Source organism: Bubalus bubalis, chromosome 12, assembly GCF_019923935.1.
Source record: "Bubalus bubalis isolate 160015118507 breed Murrah chromosome 12, NDDB_SH_1, whole genome shotgun sequence".
NCBI lineage: Eukaryota > Metazoa > Chordata > Mammalia > Artiodactyla > Bovidae > Bubalus > Bubalus bubalis.
Window position 1 is genome coordinate 81,206,993 of NC_059168.1, and position 18,059 is coordinate 81,225,051.

Below are 18,059 nucleotides of genomic sequence, written 5' to 3' on the forward strand. Positions count from 1 at the left end.
ACGGTGTGATCACTCACCTAGAGCCAGACATCCTGGATTGTGAAGTCAAGTGGGCCAGGCTTCTGCAGTTTGTGAACTGAGAACTTCCAGATGTTGAAGATGGATTTAGAAAAGGCAGAGGAACCAGAGATCAAATTGCCAACATCCACTGGATCATTGAAAAAGCAAGAGAGTTCCAGAAAAACATCTACTTCTGCTTTATTGACTACACCAAAGCCTTTGACTGTGTGGATTACAACAAACTATGGAAAATTCTGACAGAGATGGGAATACCAGACCAACTGACCTGCCTCCTGAGAAATCTGTATGCAGGTCAAGAAGCAACTGTTAGAACTGGACATGCAACAACAGACTGGTTCCAAATCAGGAAAGGAGTACGTCAAGGCTGTATATTGTCACCCTGCTTATTTAACTTCTATGCCGAGTACATCATGAGAAATGCTGGACTGGATGAAGCACATGCTGGAATCAAAATTGCTGGAAGAAATATCAACAACCTCAGATATGTAGATGACACCACCCCTATGGCAGAAAGCGAAGAAAAGCTAAAGAGCCTCTTGAAGAAAGTGAAACAGAAGCATGAAAAAGTTGGCTTAAAACTCAACATTCAGAAAACTAAGATCATGGCATCTGGTCCCATCACTTCATGGCAAATAGATGGGAAAACAGTGGGAACAGTGACAGACTTTATTTCTGGGGCTCCAAAATCACTGCAGATGGTGACTGTAGCCATGAAATTAAAAGACGCTTGCTCCTTGGAAGAAAAGTTATAACCAACCTAGACAGCATAAAGCAGAGACATCACTTTGCCAAAGAATGTCCATCTAGTCGAAGCTATGGTTTTTCCAGTAGCCATGTATGGACGTGAGAGTTGGACAATAAAGAAAGCTGAGCGCCAAAGAATTGATGCTTTTGAACTGGGGTGTTGGAGAAGACTCTTGAGAGTTCCTTGGACAGTAAGGAGATCCAACCTGTCAATCCTAAAGGAAATGGGTGCTGAATATTCATTGGAAGGATTGATGCTGAAGCTGATACTACATTATTTTGGCCACCTGATGTGAAGAATTGACTCATTTGAAAAGACCCTGATGCTGGGAAAGATTGAAGGCGGGAGAAGAAGGGAACAACAGAGAATGAGATGGTTGGATAGCATCACTGACTCAATGAACATGAGTTTGAGTAAACTCCAGGAGTTGGTAATGGACAGGAAGCCTGGCGTACTGCAGTCCATGGGGTCACAAAGAGTCGGACATGACTGAGGGACTGGACTGAACTGATGCCACATTATCCAGCATCAGCTTAATCTATATCATGAAAATAATATCTTGATCTCTCTCTTTCAGTGCTATTTCTTTAGGTCCCTTAAATCCTCAATCTCACTGATCTCCAATGCAGAAACCCATACTCTCAGCTCCCATATAATTCTTTGACTTGGTTTTGCACTGAGTTCCCTGGTGCTGGAGCAGCAACCATGAGAGGCAAGGGCAGAGAGGACCTGGAAGGGGAAAGAATTAGGCAGAGACAGGTCATGTTCTCCGGCTGGTTCCAGGAAAGTTTCCCTTCCTCAGGACATTCCTTCCTCCATGGAAACTTACTGGAGCACATAAATACCATCATCTACAGTCTATTTCTGAAACTGTTCAGTGGAGGAAAACATTTTACTTTGCTGAGGTTTTTTTTTTTTTTTTTCCTTACCTAACCCATCCTCCATCATGGCTCACAAAAGCCTCCCATACAATTATTCCAATCTGACAGGCACTTCATAATTTCCCTGAGCACTTAAGTGGTTTTACTTCCTTTACCTCCTTCATTTTCTAAAGAGTAATTGGAATGAGTCAGTCTCTCCCCTTGTCTCCAATTTGCCAAGCATCCTCCTTGAGGGGGACTAAGGCAGGTACTATTTAGGACTTGTTATGTATTTGTAATCAGGACCAAAAAGACAAGCTTAGCTTCCATGTTTCCAGTTTTAATTTTGAGTGATTTTGCCTTGTTAACTCAGAATTGACTTCAGAGTTTCATCAGATCACTCTGATGATCTAAGTTCTTCACTGTCCTTCCCATTTCATACAGGATTGATTCCCAACTACTGTCCAAATTTAGCCCAATTTTCTTTTCCAAAGTTATACCCCTTGATAACGAGAACTTCTGATTTAATCAATCTTATGTTTTCATTGTTGCTAAGATAACCTTGGAATTCTTCCCTCTGTACTCTTCTTATGTGCTTCCTTTAGGAAGATTATTGCCCTTTTTTCTGCTGATCCCAGACTACCCTTTCAAACCCAATTCAACTCTTGCTTCTTATGATAAGATGTACATCTTGCCCTATATATCCCTATAATATTTAGACGAATCACTTGTGTTTTTTTTTATCTGCAAATACTCCTTCATGACCTATTTGGTTTTATTGGTTATTACTATTGTGCTCGGTCACTCAATTGTGTCCAACTCTTTTGCAAACCCAAAGACTGTAGCCCACAGGGCTCCTCTGTCCGTGGGATTTCTGAGGCAAGAATACTGGAGTGACTTGCCATTTCCTTTTCCAGGGGATCTTCCCAACCCAGGGATTGAACCCATGTCTCCTGGGTCTGCTGCACTGGCAGGCAGGTTCTTTACCACCGTGTCACTTGAGATTTTGTACATCAGGAAGCTCTTAGAATTATCAGGGAAACAGAAAAACAATAAACAATTAACACTGAAGTAAGAATGTATTGTTGGTAGATGTAAGTGTAGGAGCCTTGAGGTGACGACTAGCCACTCCAGGTTAAGGGTAAGGAAAGCCTTCCTGTGCTATGGTGGAGCTGGGTGGTGTTAATTAGGTAGCCCATTTGTGCCCTCCATCCAGACATATCAACAAGTGCAAAGACCCAGAAGAATGAGCAGGTCTGTCAAATCTAGAGATTTGCAAGAAGGAACAAATAGTCTGGGGGAGTCATTCGGCAGAGCTGGGATGAGCCAGCTTTTGAATGGCTCCTTTACAGGCTCAGACACAGAGCTTAGCATACCCTACAAGTGCTGGGGTACAATGAAAGAGTTTTTATTAGGCTATAATTCTCAGGACCAGAGACTCTGGAAAAAGGACTTTCAAAGTGTTGCATTGGATGACTCACAGGTGAACAGAACTGATTTTTCTTGACTAGTGAGGATTTTAAAGATCCCCTGGAGGAGGGCATGTCAACCCACTCCAGTATTATTCCCTGGAGAATCCCATGGACAGAGAAGCCTGGTGGGCTACAGTCCATGGGGTCACAGAGTAGGGCACAACTGAAGAGACTTAACACGCAATTAGAATTTTAACAAGAACCCAGCCAGAAAGTGAAGAAAGCACCAATTGCTTGAAGCCCTTGGCTATTTCATGAGGTGAAAATGCCTCCTGAATTGCTTCACTGAGTTCCACAAGGGTAAGAATCAGGTCTGATTTATTTCTGCTTCCTCTCATCCACTCAAATGTGCCCAGCAGAGTAGAGGTGCATGGCAGACACAAAGTGAATACTGACCTCTGACACGGGTGCTTCATTCCAACAACCCCCTTCTTCTTCCTTCTTACTTTTCCAGCAGAGATAAGGTCCACATGGCAGATCTACCACAGACCCACGGATGCTCCTGAGTGAACTTTCCTGTCTAATTGGCACGCAGAAAACCACACTCCTAAATCCTGTGCTTTTCATTGTCCTGCTTTTCTTTATTCTCTATACACATTCTTGAACAATATATTCTTGAGTTTCGCATGTTTCTGAACTTTTTAACACCAGATTCATATTGCGTGCACTCTTCTAAGACTGCTTTTCGTAGTTTGCTTCTGAGAGTCAGTCATATTGATTCACTAATTTTCCCTACCCTATCCCATTAATTGAAATGATCACAGTGTATTTATCTATAGCCCTAACAGTAGACAGGTGGGCTCTTTTTGTGCATTGTGATATTGTTGTGGTGAACTTTCTTTTCTAGTGGATTTACCACTAGCTGATTCTATGACTAGAATTAAAAATTAAAAACTTCCAATTTTGACTAATCTTGACATTGCCAATGTAAGTGACAATTGTAGAGATAAGAAGTTTTTCACATGAATGGAAAAATAGAAAGACAAATGATGTTTGCTTTGTCCATAAATAAAAAATAGGTGGGCCTGATACAATGTTTACACTTCTGTGATCAAAAGAATACAATAAAACAGTAGCCCTCTTAGAAATTAGTCTGTTGGAGCAAAGGTCTTATGAAAATTAAATACTACCTCTGGTTATTTTGCTTACAAATCTTTATCTTATATTTACTGATATTATTAATGAGAAGAAGTAAGATCCTCAGAGATTTGTAATTGCCTGACTATAAAGCTTGCTTTTGCAACAATTAACCACAAAGCTCAAGATAAAGTTTTCAAAACATATGATAAGAAATTATAATTATTCTCTCAAAAAAATAAGAAACAATTATTCTAGGAAACGGGATTGCCTTATTGAATCTATAATTCACTAACCATGTGTTAACTCTATATGCTATTTTTTGCTGATCAAAGAGCATTTGGACTGGCTTTCATTAGAGCTGACCCTGCTGACTCTGATGCAAACAAAAGGTGAGGCTATTGTCTTTCTCAATGATCTGGGCAAGGCAATCTGTCTGAGTCTCTGCTTTCTTTAAACTGGGTACGATAATCTCAACACTGCCTTTGCTAAATAGCTGAAAAGGTCAAGTGATGCCAGGCATGCTGAAGTGCTGTGTGATCAGTAAGACTCTAGACAAATGTAATGGATAACGATGAGGAAAAGGAAGAGGAGGAAGAAAGCAAAGATTGTGTTAATCTGGTGTCCACCTAGATGGGTAGCTAGAAAGACATGAAGTCTCTTATTGAGATGGGGGTGAATAGTAGGGTTCAGCCTGAATCTTTGAATTTTATGGGATGCTAGATGTGTCAGTCTGTAAGTATTTTGATGGGCCAGTGTCTCTTCAAACTTCTTAGGTTGACATCCTAACCCCCAGTATCTCAGAATGTGACTTTATTTGGAAATAAGGTCATTGAAAATGCAATCTGTTAATACAGGGTCATGCTATAGTAGAGTAGGCCCCTAATCCAATATGACAAGTGACCTTATAAAAAGGGAAACTTTGGCACACACATTCACAGGAAAAATGCCATGTGAAGATGCACTCAGACTGGGGTGGTGGTTCTGTAAGCCAAGGAATGGATCTCCAAAGTTTGCCAGGAAACCACTAGAAACTAGGAGAGAAGGGAGTTTCTCTCTGTCACAGCCTTCAGAAAAAAACCAAGCTTGCTCCCACCTTAATTTCAGACTTCTGGCCTCTAGAACCATGAAATGACAAATTGCTGCTGCTGAAGCCACTTGGTTTGTGGAACTTTGTTACAGAAACCTTAGCAAATAATATGTACACACCTCTGCTTGCAATATCATATTATTAAGGGAAATTGTTGCAGTATTGGATCAGATTTATAAACACCCTTAACAGGGACAGAATTAATGATCAGCACTAATGTCAGGAAGCCTATTATCATATTTACACATAGAAAATATTCATTAGTGACTAATAATGATAGCAGTTAATCTGATCAGTATGCAAATAATTTGAGGAAAAAAATGTTTTTCAAACAACAAAGCAAATATTATTTGATATATTCAGTGCTGCTGAGGCCTCAATGGGATATATTTACATCCCATTTGATAAAAAGGAAGTTGGTAAAACTTTTCTTAAAATCAAGTTGGTAAAACATATTCAGTTCAGTTCAGTTGCTCAGTCATGTCCAACTCTTTGCGACCCCATGAATCACAGCACGCCAGGCCTCCCTGTCCATCACCAACTCCCAGAGTTCACTCAAACTCATGTCCATCAAGTCGGTGATGCCATCCAGCCATCTCATCCTCTGTCATCCCCTTCTCCTCCTGCCCCCAATCCCTCCCAGCATCAGGGGCTTTTCCAGTGAGTCAACTCTTCGCATGAGGTGGCCAAAGTATTGGAGTTTCAGCTTCAGCATCAGTCCCTCCAATGAACACCCAGGACTGATCTCCTTTAGGATGGACTGGTTGGATCTCCTTGCAGTCCAAGGGACTCTCAAGAGTCTTATTCAACACCACAGTTCAAAAGCATCAGTTCTTCAGTGCTCAGCTTTCTTCACAGTCCAACTCTCACATCCATACATGACTACTGGAAAAACCATAGCCTTGACTAAATGGACCTTTGTTGGCAAAGTAATATCTCTGCTTTTCAATATGCTATCTAAGTTGATCATAACTTTCCTTCCAAGGAGTAAGCATCTTTTAATTTCATGGCTGCAATCACCATCTGCAGTGATTGGTCCACTGGAGAAGGGAATGGCAAACCACTTCAGTTTTCTTGCCTTGAGAACCCCATGAACAGTATGAAAAACATATTAAGTACCATAAAATACAATCTTCTTTAGATTCTGATAATCTGCCTTAAAAGAGTCGAGTATGAAATTCAGGTGTGGAATTATGGATAAGATATTTATTCCGGTGTTATATTTTTTCTTATAAGCTAGAATAAAATGAAATGCCCAAATAACATGGAAATCATTACATCAATTATAGCAGAGCTTAATTTTTTTTAATAATGTTTACATATGCTTGAATAATAAACACGGAATATATACGTAGCAGGGTATTCTCAAAGTCTAGTGCAGAGACTGCTGGTGGTCTCCAAGACTCTTTTAGGTAGTCTGTGAAATTATTAATAAAACTATTTTCTAAAAGTGCTAAGATAGTATTCTCAGGCGAGTGTATGCTCCTCGGTTCTTTGTCTCGTCACAACAAAGATTTGGAGTGAGGGACATTAAAGCCCGCTCGGCATGTCACAGCTCTCGGGTCTTGGACAGACCCTGTTATAGCTCTCAGGTCTCGAACAGACCACGTTATAGCTCTTAGACAAATCAGTGTTTACAGCTCAGTGTTACAGCTCTGTTTTATTTAGAAAATAGCAGGAAAACCTATCTTTGAGGCATGAAGGCACGTCCATCCAAAGATGCGAACAGCAGAGCGCCCCAGCACCAGGCGGTGGAGCTGGGGGGCGGGGAGCGAGCGAGAGCCCTTTGGCTTCTCCTTCTATATGTTCTTTTCTTCCCCCTGGGCCTGCCCTATGCAAATTAGGCTTAGTCAGGAGTGCTGTTCTACCTGAAGTCCTCACTCCGGTCCTCGGACCTTCCTTTGACCTTCCTATGTTCTATTTTCGTGGGCTTTTCTCTTCCTTGTCTTTTAGCCACTGCCATTTTGGACTCCTTTTCCCTATTCTAACTACCTAACAGTATTTTCCATTTTGCTCTCTTCTTCTCATGAATGTAGAGTGGAGTTTTCCAGAGGCTATAGGACAATCACAATTATGTAAAAAAGTCTTGTAAAATATTCCTTCCTTTTCCAATTTCATATCTATATAGGGCTGGATTCTTTTGTATATTACACCTGAAACAATATATCACAACAGGATGAATTCAGAAGCAAATGTGACAATCCAGCTGTTTTCAATCAAGTCAGACTTTTAAATGATTTGTAGAATGACGCCATTCTTTTCATAAATTTAAAAGAAAATTTATGGTAGGTCCTTTCTTGCTTATCAATTTTAAATATAGCTGTATGTACATGTCAAAATTTTTTATTTTGAAAAATATAGCTATTTTTACTAGTATATGTACTCTTTACCATGAACATCTTATTGCAATTTTAAACAAATAATTAAATACATATATTTAATTTGTTTCAAGTTTAAGATCCAACAGTACATATCAATAGTAAAACATATAAAATACTTTGGAATCTTCAATAATTTTTAAGATGTAAAATCTGATGTCAAAGAATTTGAGAACTCCTATTTTAGAAAATATTATTTCAATTATATTAAAAGGATCCGGAAGGAATTTGCTAAATTTTGGAGACTATGTTGAATTGCTAAGATTGATTATCTGTGGATGTTGGGTTTAAAGGTCGTTGTTAGTTATCATCTTTACTTTTCTATGTTTCCAAAATATTCTTTAACATGCATTTCTTTTATACCAGATAAAGGGTAATTGTGTTTTTTTTTTTAAACTTGCCCTTCCTTGTCTTCATCTTAAAAAAAAAAAATCTTTATGCCTTCAAGCCATCTTTTAGAACCTAAAATTGTGAAGTGTCTTTTAATTACACTTGCATGGGGAGTCTTGGGCTTCCCTGGTGGCTCAGAGGGTAAAGAAACCACTGGCAGTGCAGGAGACCTGGGTTCAATCCCTGGGTTGGGAAGATCCCCTGGAGGAGGGCATAGCAACCCACTTCAGTATTCTTGGAGAATCCTCGTGGACAAAGGAGCCTGGTGGAGTACAGTCCATGGGGTCATAAAGAGTTAGACACAACTGAGTGACTAAGCACACAGAGAGTCTTCAGATCACAAAATTCTGCCAGATTTAAGGTCTACAGGCAAATTAACCACAAGTTACATGCAGATAGAATTTACAAATGCAATTTGAACTGCACAAGCTGTTTCCAGAGAAATGGCCTTTGAAACACCAGTGAGCAGAGAAGATATCTTCCAGGGAATATTCATACAAAGACTGAGATAAAAATTCACTTTGAATTAATTTATTTATAGATTCTATTGCCATAAAACCTTGAAGTTGTCCATGATTTGAAAACTCTAATCCATTGCAAAAGCTTCAGGAGAGTTTCCAAGCTCCATCTGTGCTCCCAGTGACCAAACATTTTGGGTAATACATTGTATTATTAAACAGCTCTGCTGTTTGGGGTTTTTTTTTCTTTTTTAACCTGAGTTGTTATCCTCTTAATGTCTACAAATCAGAACTACGTGTGTGATCTATAGGCAAAACATGTTCTTAATGTGTCATAAGGTTAATAATATATGTTCTCCTAGAGTTTCTGTGAGGATTAGGTAACCTATGAAAAGAAACATAGTAGTGCGTGACATAAACTGATGCACAATTTATGCACGATATGCAGTTACTCTTGTATGGCTAAATACTTCCCAAATGGTATTGAGACCAGCCACAGTGGCCCTTCACTCTCTTAGGAACATTCTAGGATCTGCTTGCCTTTCTCTGGTTAGTCCACTGCTCCATTTCCAATTTTGTAATCTTCCATCAAACTTCCCTAGCCTACTTGGGATTTCTTCCTTGGTTCCAGAATTTCTAGAACATATGTGACCCTGGATACCTTCTGCTTCTCCTTGGCCTCTGTATCAAACTCATCTTAACAGCCTAGACAGTTTTCTGTTTCCTTTGTTTGCCCCCACTTGCTGCCTAGCTCAGCCTCTCTGGATTGATCGATTTCCAATACATCATCTCTCTTTTGGGACTCAATATTTCCCCTCTGGTATATTTTGGGATTATTTTAGTCTCCTTGCTTGTCTCTTGTGGAATAATTATTTGACTAAATTAGACTCCTATTCTCTCACTAAATCATTACAGATCCCATAATCCTGGGAGTAACAGGAATTAGAACAGAAGTGTTTGTCGGGTTGAATCCTAAGAAATTTGATTAGCAATTTGCAAATTTCTCCATCCTTTGGGATTAGAAAATGTCCCAGAGCAATTCACACCCAGAAAGGTTTTCATTAATATTTTATAAACTCCCAAATGCCAATAACTTCCCAAATCCCTTGCCATTAAATTCATCCTTCTCCCAACAAAAGACTGTAACTACACAGAACCAGAAGGAGACTAGAAAGACATGAGCATCTTATCAGGATAGACATGTTGCTATGATGGCCTTATTCTGAAAACCTGGAGATTTGCAATAGGCCAAGACTTAGTTCCACAGTATCCCAAGCCAAAACTTGAAATTCCTAAAGACATATAAGACATGTAGGTACGCTTTCCCTATGTTTCTTACCTCCAACTTTCTCTAAAGGGGGCTCTAAAAGAAGGCATGTTTGTTTCAAAAAAAGAAAAAGAAAACATTATGCAAAACACTATAAATGCATCTTACTCATTTTGCATGAGAACAAAAATTCGAAATTTTCTGAGTGTATACTGAATTCTATTTAAAATGAGAACTCTGTGTGAACACAGAAATGAGATCTCAGCAACATCATGAGATACAGCACATGAACATTTCTTCACCAGTTCCAGATACACAGTAGAATCAAGATGAAGGCTGCCATCCACTTTCACTCCCTCTCTTCTGCATGCTGTATAAATCCTGAAGTCTTTTCATAACTGCAGTTTATGGTAGAGAACATGACAATTTATTTTCAATATGGAAAGACATTTATTATACTCTCTGTAGCCCACCACTCTCTCAGATTTACTCATTAGAATGGGAGTAGAGTGAGTGAGTGAAAGTCACTCAGTTTTGTCCAACTCTTTGCAACCCCATGAACTATACAGTCCATGGAATTCTCCAGGCCAGAATACTGAAGTGGGTAGCTTTTCCCTTCTCCAGGGGATCTTTGCAACTCAGGGATCGAATCCAGGTCTCCTGCATTCCAGGCAGATTCTTTACCAGCTGAGCCACAAGGGAAGCCCAAGAATACTGGAGTAAGTAGTCTATCCCTTCTCCAGCAGATCTTCCCAATCCAGGAATCAAACTGGGGTCTCCTGCATTGCATTGATTGGAGTTGTAAGATGACAATCAAATGTGTTATTGCTTTTGCATAGTCTTCTTTTACTGCTAGCCAACTTTAATACTTTATAAAGTATTGGGCAGACTCTTTCTGAAAGTTTGATTTTCCAAAGTCCGGGTCTTACAAAACCAGGTCTCATAGATAGTGGTCACTAGTCTGCACTTTTCCATTATTTCTACAAGGCCCTCAACTTCTGTTGGCACAATGAGTTATCCACTAATACGGTGTCAAGACTACATAATTCATTCTCAAGCAGATTAATTCTTTAGCCAACATCAGATGAAGAAATTATCTCAAATTCTTTATATGCGTTTAACAAATCTTATATTAATCGGTTATATCCAAGGTTGCATTAGTCTTTTCATTTAATATTTTTGAGTTAATGACAAAGTCATTACACAATTCCATTTTTAATGTTAAACTTCGCTCTTTGTCTTCTTTTACAACTTCAAAGCACTATATTATGTATTTATGCTGTACTTGTAGTCTATGCTTACCTTCATATGTGTCCATTTGCATACATGTCACATGTGCATGTCTATATTTGTTTATATAGGCATATATATATATATATGAGCTTTGTTTGCAATGCGTTTCACAACAATGTGTGAGTGTGTGCACATTGTGTGTCCACATGTGTATATATACACATAGATATGTGTACATATACATGTATGTATGTATATGTGTTATATATTTGTGTGCACATATTCTGCATATGCATTCATATGTTCCTGTGGGATTACCACATAAAAATAAAAGCTTGAGTTTCTTTCTCCTTGGAAACCATAGAGTTTGTCAATATTCTCTTGATATAGACCCTGGATAAGTCAAAACTCAGGGGATTTATCCAGAAGAAATGGATTTTGCAATCTCACACTGTTATTTCTTCCTCACTGGTCAACAAATTTTACTGATGTGAGTTTCACTGATAAATCAGCGCTCTAAGAATGGCAGTGATGGGAGGCTGTTTAGTTGAAGTCACTTTGGAAAAAGTTGTTATATTTTTAAAATTTGCTTAGGATTGTTGATAAAAGAGATATATTCTTAGTGCAGTCACTCAGAGACTTGAGTGTATTTGGTCATGCTGACCAGATTTATCTATGGAAACTATTGAATTTCATGCATAACTGAGTTCACACACAACAGCAACAACAAAAAAGTGGGTATGGCTGTGCTGAGCTGGAAGGAAGCAAGGATGCTGGCAGGTTGCATGGTCTCCCAGGGCTCAGCAGCTGTCTGCCCTGGTTTTTGGTAGCAAAATCCAATTTCCACTCTCCCTACGTGGGCTGGGAGGCAGCAGGGGTCCACACTAGCTCACAGAATTTTGGCTTTCTCATTTGTGAAACGTGACCGAACATATTAATCTCAGTGGCAGGCAGATTAGAAGAATATCAGATGGGAATGAGCAAATTGCAATCATCGAACTGCCACAATGGTGCCACGTCAGGATCAGAGACAGACCCTGGATTGAGGACCAAGAATGCAAACAAAATGAGGCTTGGAAGAAATGATAACCTACCCCTATACATACCTGGAAAACCTCCAAAGTATTTTTTGCTATAAAAAATACACAACTCCTATTAATCAACTACTCCACACAGATAATGGCAGTAGCTCTCTTCTCTGGGATGAAATTAAGGCATTTAGTCTGCTATTTGAAGGCCTTCATCATGAAACTTCAACTTCTCTTTGTAATGTGATTACCTTTGCTTGCTTTCTCAAGCCCTTGGTCAAATGAATCACCACTTTTCCATCCTGGCCCAGGTCATCTAGGCCCCCTTAAATCTGCCTATAGAAAATACTTTATCAAATTTCTTCTCTGATTCCCTGGACTGAATGAATCTCTCTCTCTTTTCTCTAGAGAGCCTTATTGATATTTGTGCTCTTCTCATGCTACTTACTTCTTCCTTCTGCTTTGGATTACAATTGTACAGGCTTGCTCTTCCTTACCAGACTCTCATAAAAGGACAGAGGCTGCTTCCTTTGTGCATCTCATAGTACCTAACAGAGACCCTTGCATGCATATAATAAGCAAAAATCATGATTTGATAAATCAAGTGAGTAAATGAATGCAAGACACCCAGTGATTTTATTTCTAAATGCTACTTCTAATATTAACTTAATATCGTGCTAAGTTGCTTCAGTTGTGTCCGACTCTTTGTGATCCTCTGGACTTGAGCCTGCCAGACTCCTTTGTCCATGGCATTCTCCAGGCAAGAATACTGGAGTGGGTTGTCATGCCCTCCTCCAGAGGAATCTTCCCGACCCAGGGATCAAACCCATGTGTCTTTCATCTCCTGCACTGGCAGGCAAGTTCTTTAGCACTAGCGCCACCTGGGAAGCTTAACATCACAGAACTTCAAATCACATATGTACAGTGAAAACTTAAAACAATCTTACTACTTTAGAAGAATGCTGTAACTGAATACAGGTGCTCTGACAGGCAAATTCTACCAGATGTTAAAGGCCCGATCATTCCTATCTTACTCAGGGTGCTCTAGAGCAGGATTTCTCAACCTTGGCACTGTTCTCTGCTGTGTGGGCTGGCGGGAGCTGTGCTGGATGTTTTCCAGGATTGCTGGGCTCTACCATTAGCTGCCAGTAGCACCTGCCCCTCAGGTCATGACAATAAAAATAGTCTCCAGATGCTACTAAAAGTCCCTTGGGAAATAAATGTCTTACGGTTGAGAGGCTAGAAAAGCGGTAATAATTGCAAATCTGACAGTGACGGCATATAAAAGGAAAATTACAGATGCAGATTTATTCATGCATATAGATGTAAAAATTTAAGTGAAACATTAGGAAACCAAATTTAAAAGTATGTAGGCAAAATTACACCAAACTAGACTTTTCTCAAGAATGACTTAATCACAACTAGGAATTAATAGAACAATCATGAACGATAACAATAATAACAATAGAAAACAATCATTTATAGAAATTATAAAATTAATGTCCTTAATTATGAAATTTAGGAGAAGTGTAATTGTATTGATTTCCTCATTTTTCATTACAAAATGTCAACATATTGATAAAAAGTAGATTCTTCAGGAAATACAGATTTCTGTATATTATTTATGATTATTGTAGTAACTGAAGTTAACCTAAGAATATATTATAAACTCTACAAATTTTTTGAAGGAAATGCACACATGCATGCACGCACACACAAACACATCAGCAGAGGCAACAGCAAAGAAAATGGAAATCATACAGTAAATCTCTTCTCTCTCTAGCTCCATATGTAAATATATGAATACATTTATTTTTATTTTTTAAAGATTTCCTTTGATATGGACCATTTTTAAATTCTTTATTACGTTTGTTACAATATTTTTCTGTTTCATATTTTGCGTTTTTTGGCCACAAGGCATGTGAGACCTTAGTTCCCTGAAAAGAGGTCAAATCCACACCCCTTGCGCTAGAAGGCAAAATCCTAAACATTGGCCTGCCAGAGAAGTCCCTCATTTATTTATTTTTTTAATTAATATTATTGGAGTATACTTGATTTGCAATGCTGTGTTACTTTCCTTATCTCCAGTGCCTAGAACAAGGTATTTCACAAAGTTGGTGCTCACAAAAACCAGTGTTACGTCGAAGGATATCAGGATCACTTCAAGGCCAAGAATCCCATTGCCTGCACCATTTCGTCCCAGGATGTCCCTGCTGCACCCCTGCCCACCCTGGCTTCTCCATTCTCTGAAATCCTGTAGCTTCTATTGTCTGTGATGTCAGCCTTTCAGTACAATTTCAGCATTAAAGAAAAGACATAATTGGAAGGAATCTTCAAACATAGGAAAGCTACTTCTATCTGATTCAGTATCTTCCATGATAAGATGCCCTACTTTGCTCCTTTGCCATCTCTAGCGTACATGTCTTGCTTTCCTGCTAAACTCTATGTTCATAAAAAACTTGGACTCTGGTCTTAAAAAGCTTCTCTTTCCTATAATGTGTCAAGCACTATCTGTTGCTCATGCTGCTGCTAAGTCGCTTCAGTCATGTCCAACTCTGTGCAACCCCATAGACGGCAGCCCACCAGGCTCCCCCGTCCCTGGGATTCTCCAGGCAAGGACACTGGAGTGGATTGCCATTTCCTTCTCCAGTGCATGAAAGTGAAAAGTGAAAGTGAAGTCGCTCAGTCCTGTCTGACTTTTAGCGACCCCATGGCCTGCAGCCTACCAGGCTCCTCCGTCCATGGGATTTTCCAGGCAAGAGTACTGGAGTGGAGTGCCACTGCCTTCTCCAATCTGTTGCTCATAGGAAGGACTATTCAGGTAGCATTAAACGATAAAGGATTGAATGTTAGAAGGTTAATAACAGATTGCATATACTGAAGTTTTACTGTTTGCCAAACCTTCTGCTAATCATTTCATGAGCATTTTCATAATTCAATCTTCTTAGCAATCCTATTTCTATTTCATGCTTGAACCAAAGTATAAGGAGAGCAATGAACATGCCCAAATCAGAATCTGAACACAAGCATTCTGGCTTTGGCTTAATTACTAGGCTGCACAAAAGATCCAAAAGAGTAACATGTATTTTTCTGAATTTTCAATTGACTCATAGCATGCATTCAAAGATTTAGACTACATGGGTCACTTTCTTCCTTCCAGCTGCACCTGCACCAGGGAGTTCTCAACCTTTTGGCAGGTGAAGAGGAACCCCTGGGGTGGAGAGATGCTCAGTGAAGCAGATGACCTACAATTTGAGGTGGGTTTGCAATCTCAGGCTTCACTCTTGCACAATAGCTTCTCAGAGAACCAGGCCCACCTGGGCACAACTGAACAGGCAGAAAAACTGACCTTTCCACCAACCTGTTCTTCCCCTGCAGACAGCATGGGAACTGAGTGCTTCCTACTCACTAGACACAGGGAGGAGTCAGGGAGAGATCTGGGAGGAGTCAGGGAGAGATCTGGGAGAAGTCAGGGAAAGGACTGGGAGGAATCTGGAGAGGACTGGGAGGAGTCAGGGAGAGATCTGGGAGGAGTCAGGGAGAGGTCTGGGAGGAGTCAGGGAGAGGTCTGGGAGGAGTCAGGGAGAGGACTGGGAGAAGGAGGGCCTTGGGCTAATCCCAGCTTTGAAGAAGCTGTCCAGGCAGTGGGTTTACCCTTAACTGTGGGTGTCTATCGGATGAACTGTGCTACTTGAGATCTCCTGAAGCTTTTGCAGTAGGATAGAGTCATCATTATGATTATAGAAATGTGTTTGTCTTGCATAATTTTTAGTTTAATTTTCATTTAAATTAACCCTAATGTCACTCATCCATCATTGAATCTCCCTCAGTAGCTGACACACCATCACCAACTCCTTTCTGCTCCTGTAACAGCCTGAGCTGCCTGGACCCGTTGCAGCACTTACTATATTCTGGCACATTCTCTGTTCTCCAGCTGTCTCTTGACTAGGCTGTGTGCTCTGGAGGGAGGGGATGGTGTGTCACTCATCTCTGCATCCCCAGGACCTGGAAGAACAGTGTTTGATACCAAGCAGACATCAATGCACCTGTAAAACAAGTCAAGAGTGATTCAGCAGTCCAGTAAAAATAAAACTCTATCTAATGGAATTGAATAAAGGAGCTTCTGAACTTTCTGGAAAACTGGTTTCCTAAGCCATGACCCAGGGCTGATTTCGAAAGTCAAAGCCTCTATTTGACCCTAGTATTTATTCAAGTAGATTTGGAAGTGCAAGGAGATTGTGAATTATTCTTTGTGGCATTCAAGTCAGTACTTTAATTAATATTCAAAATACTGGCTCAACATTATTTAATGTGTGGCACATAAAATTGTTCAGCATAATTTTATGTATTGATTACACATGTAAAATCACTTAAAAAAATCTTTATCATACAGGAATAATCACTTTGACATGTTGGGGGATTTCCTTCTTATTTTTTATTCTCATAAACATGTGTGTAAATAGCTAATTCTTTACCAACTGAGCTCATAGCTCAGTTGGTAAAGAATCCGCCTGCAATGCAGGAGACCCCAGTTCAATTCCTGGGTTGGGAAGATTCCCTGGAGAAGGGATAAGCTACCCTCTCCAGTATTCTTGGGCTTCTGGCTCAGGTGGCAAAGAATCTGCCTGCAATTCGGAAGACCTGGGTTCAATCCCTGGGTTGGGAAGATCCTCTGGAGAAGGGAAAGGCTACCCACTCCAGTATTCTGGCCTGGAGAATTCCATGGACTGTATAGTCCACGGAGTCACAAAGAGTCAGACATGAGCGACTTTCACTTTCACTTTCAAATAGCTAATTAGATACCTAAAGAGAGTCCCCCAAAATTATTCCATGTTTGAAGTCCCCAGAAACAATGACTATTACCTTACATGGACAAAGGGACTTTTCAGATGTGATTAAGAAGCTGATATGGAAAAATTACCCTGAATTACATTTTATGGGCTTGGAGTAATCACAATAGTCCTCATATGAGGATCTGAGTCAGAGGAAGCCTCTGTCCATGAAATTTCCCAGGCAAGAACACTGGAGTGGGTTATCATTTCCTCCTCCAAGGGATCTTCCCGACCCAGGGATTGAAACTGTTTCTCCTGCTTGGTAGGTGGATTCTTTACCACTGAGCCACTTGGGAAGTCCCGTAATAACAGAAGCAAAGATTGGAACAATGCAGTGGAGGTGACGCATTAAGGAATGAGGCAGCCGCTAGATGCTGGAAAAGACAAGGGGCAGACTCTCTCCTAAAGACTCCAGAAGAAACAGTCCTGCTGATCCTTTGCACTTCTGACCTCCAGAGCTGTGATATAATAAACTTGTGTTATGTTAAGCCACTAGTTTGTGCTAATTTATTTTTTTCATTTGGTTGTTGTTTAGTCGATAAGTCTTGTCCAACTCTTTGAGACATCATGGACTGTAGCCCACCACACTCCTCTGTCCATGGGACTTACCAGGCAAGAATACTGGAGTGGCTTGCCATTTCCTTCTCCAGGGGATCTTCCCAGACCAGGGATCGAACATGCATCTCCTGCTTGGCAGGCGTTCTTTACTGCTGAGCCACCATAGAAGCAATATAAAACTAATAGATGGAAAGTATATTAGTAACTTGGGGCTGCTGCCAAAAATGGCATAAAATAAGTCACTTAAAACAATGTGTAAAAGAAATGTGTTCTTTTACAGCTCTGGAGGCTAGAAGTCCAAAATGACACATTGGCAGTGCCATGCTCTTCCCAAAGTCTCTGGCAGAGGCTTTCTTTGCCTCCCCCGAGCTTCTGGATGTGTCAGCAATTCTTGGCATTTTTTGACTTGTAGAGTCACCACTCCAATCTCTGCCTTTGTCATTACCTGGCAATCTCCTTTTGTGTATGTGTCTTCATGTGGCCTTCTTATAAGGGCACCAGTCATTGGATTTAGGGCCCATTCTAATCCAGGATGACCTTAATGTAGATAATTACATCTTCAAAAACTCTTTCCAAATAAGACTGCATTCAGAGGTTCAAGGTAAACATGAATTTTGGGTAGGTACTATTCAATTCAGTATAAATTGATA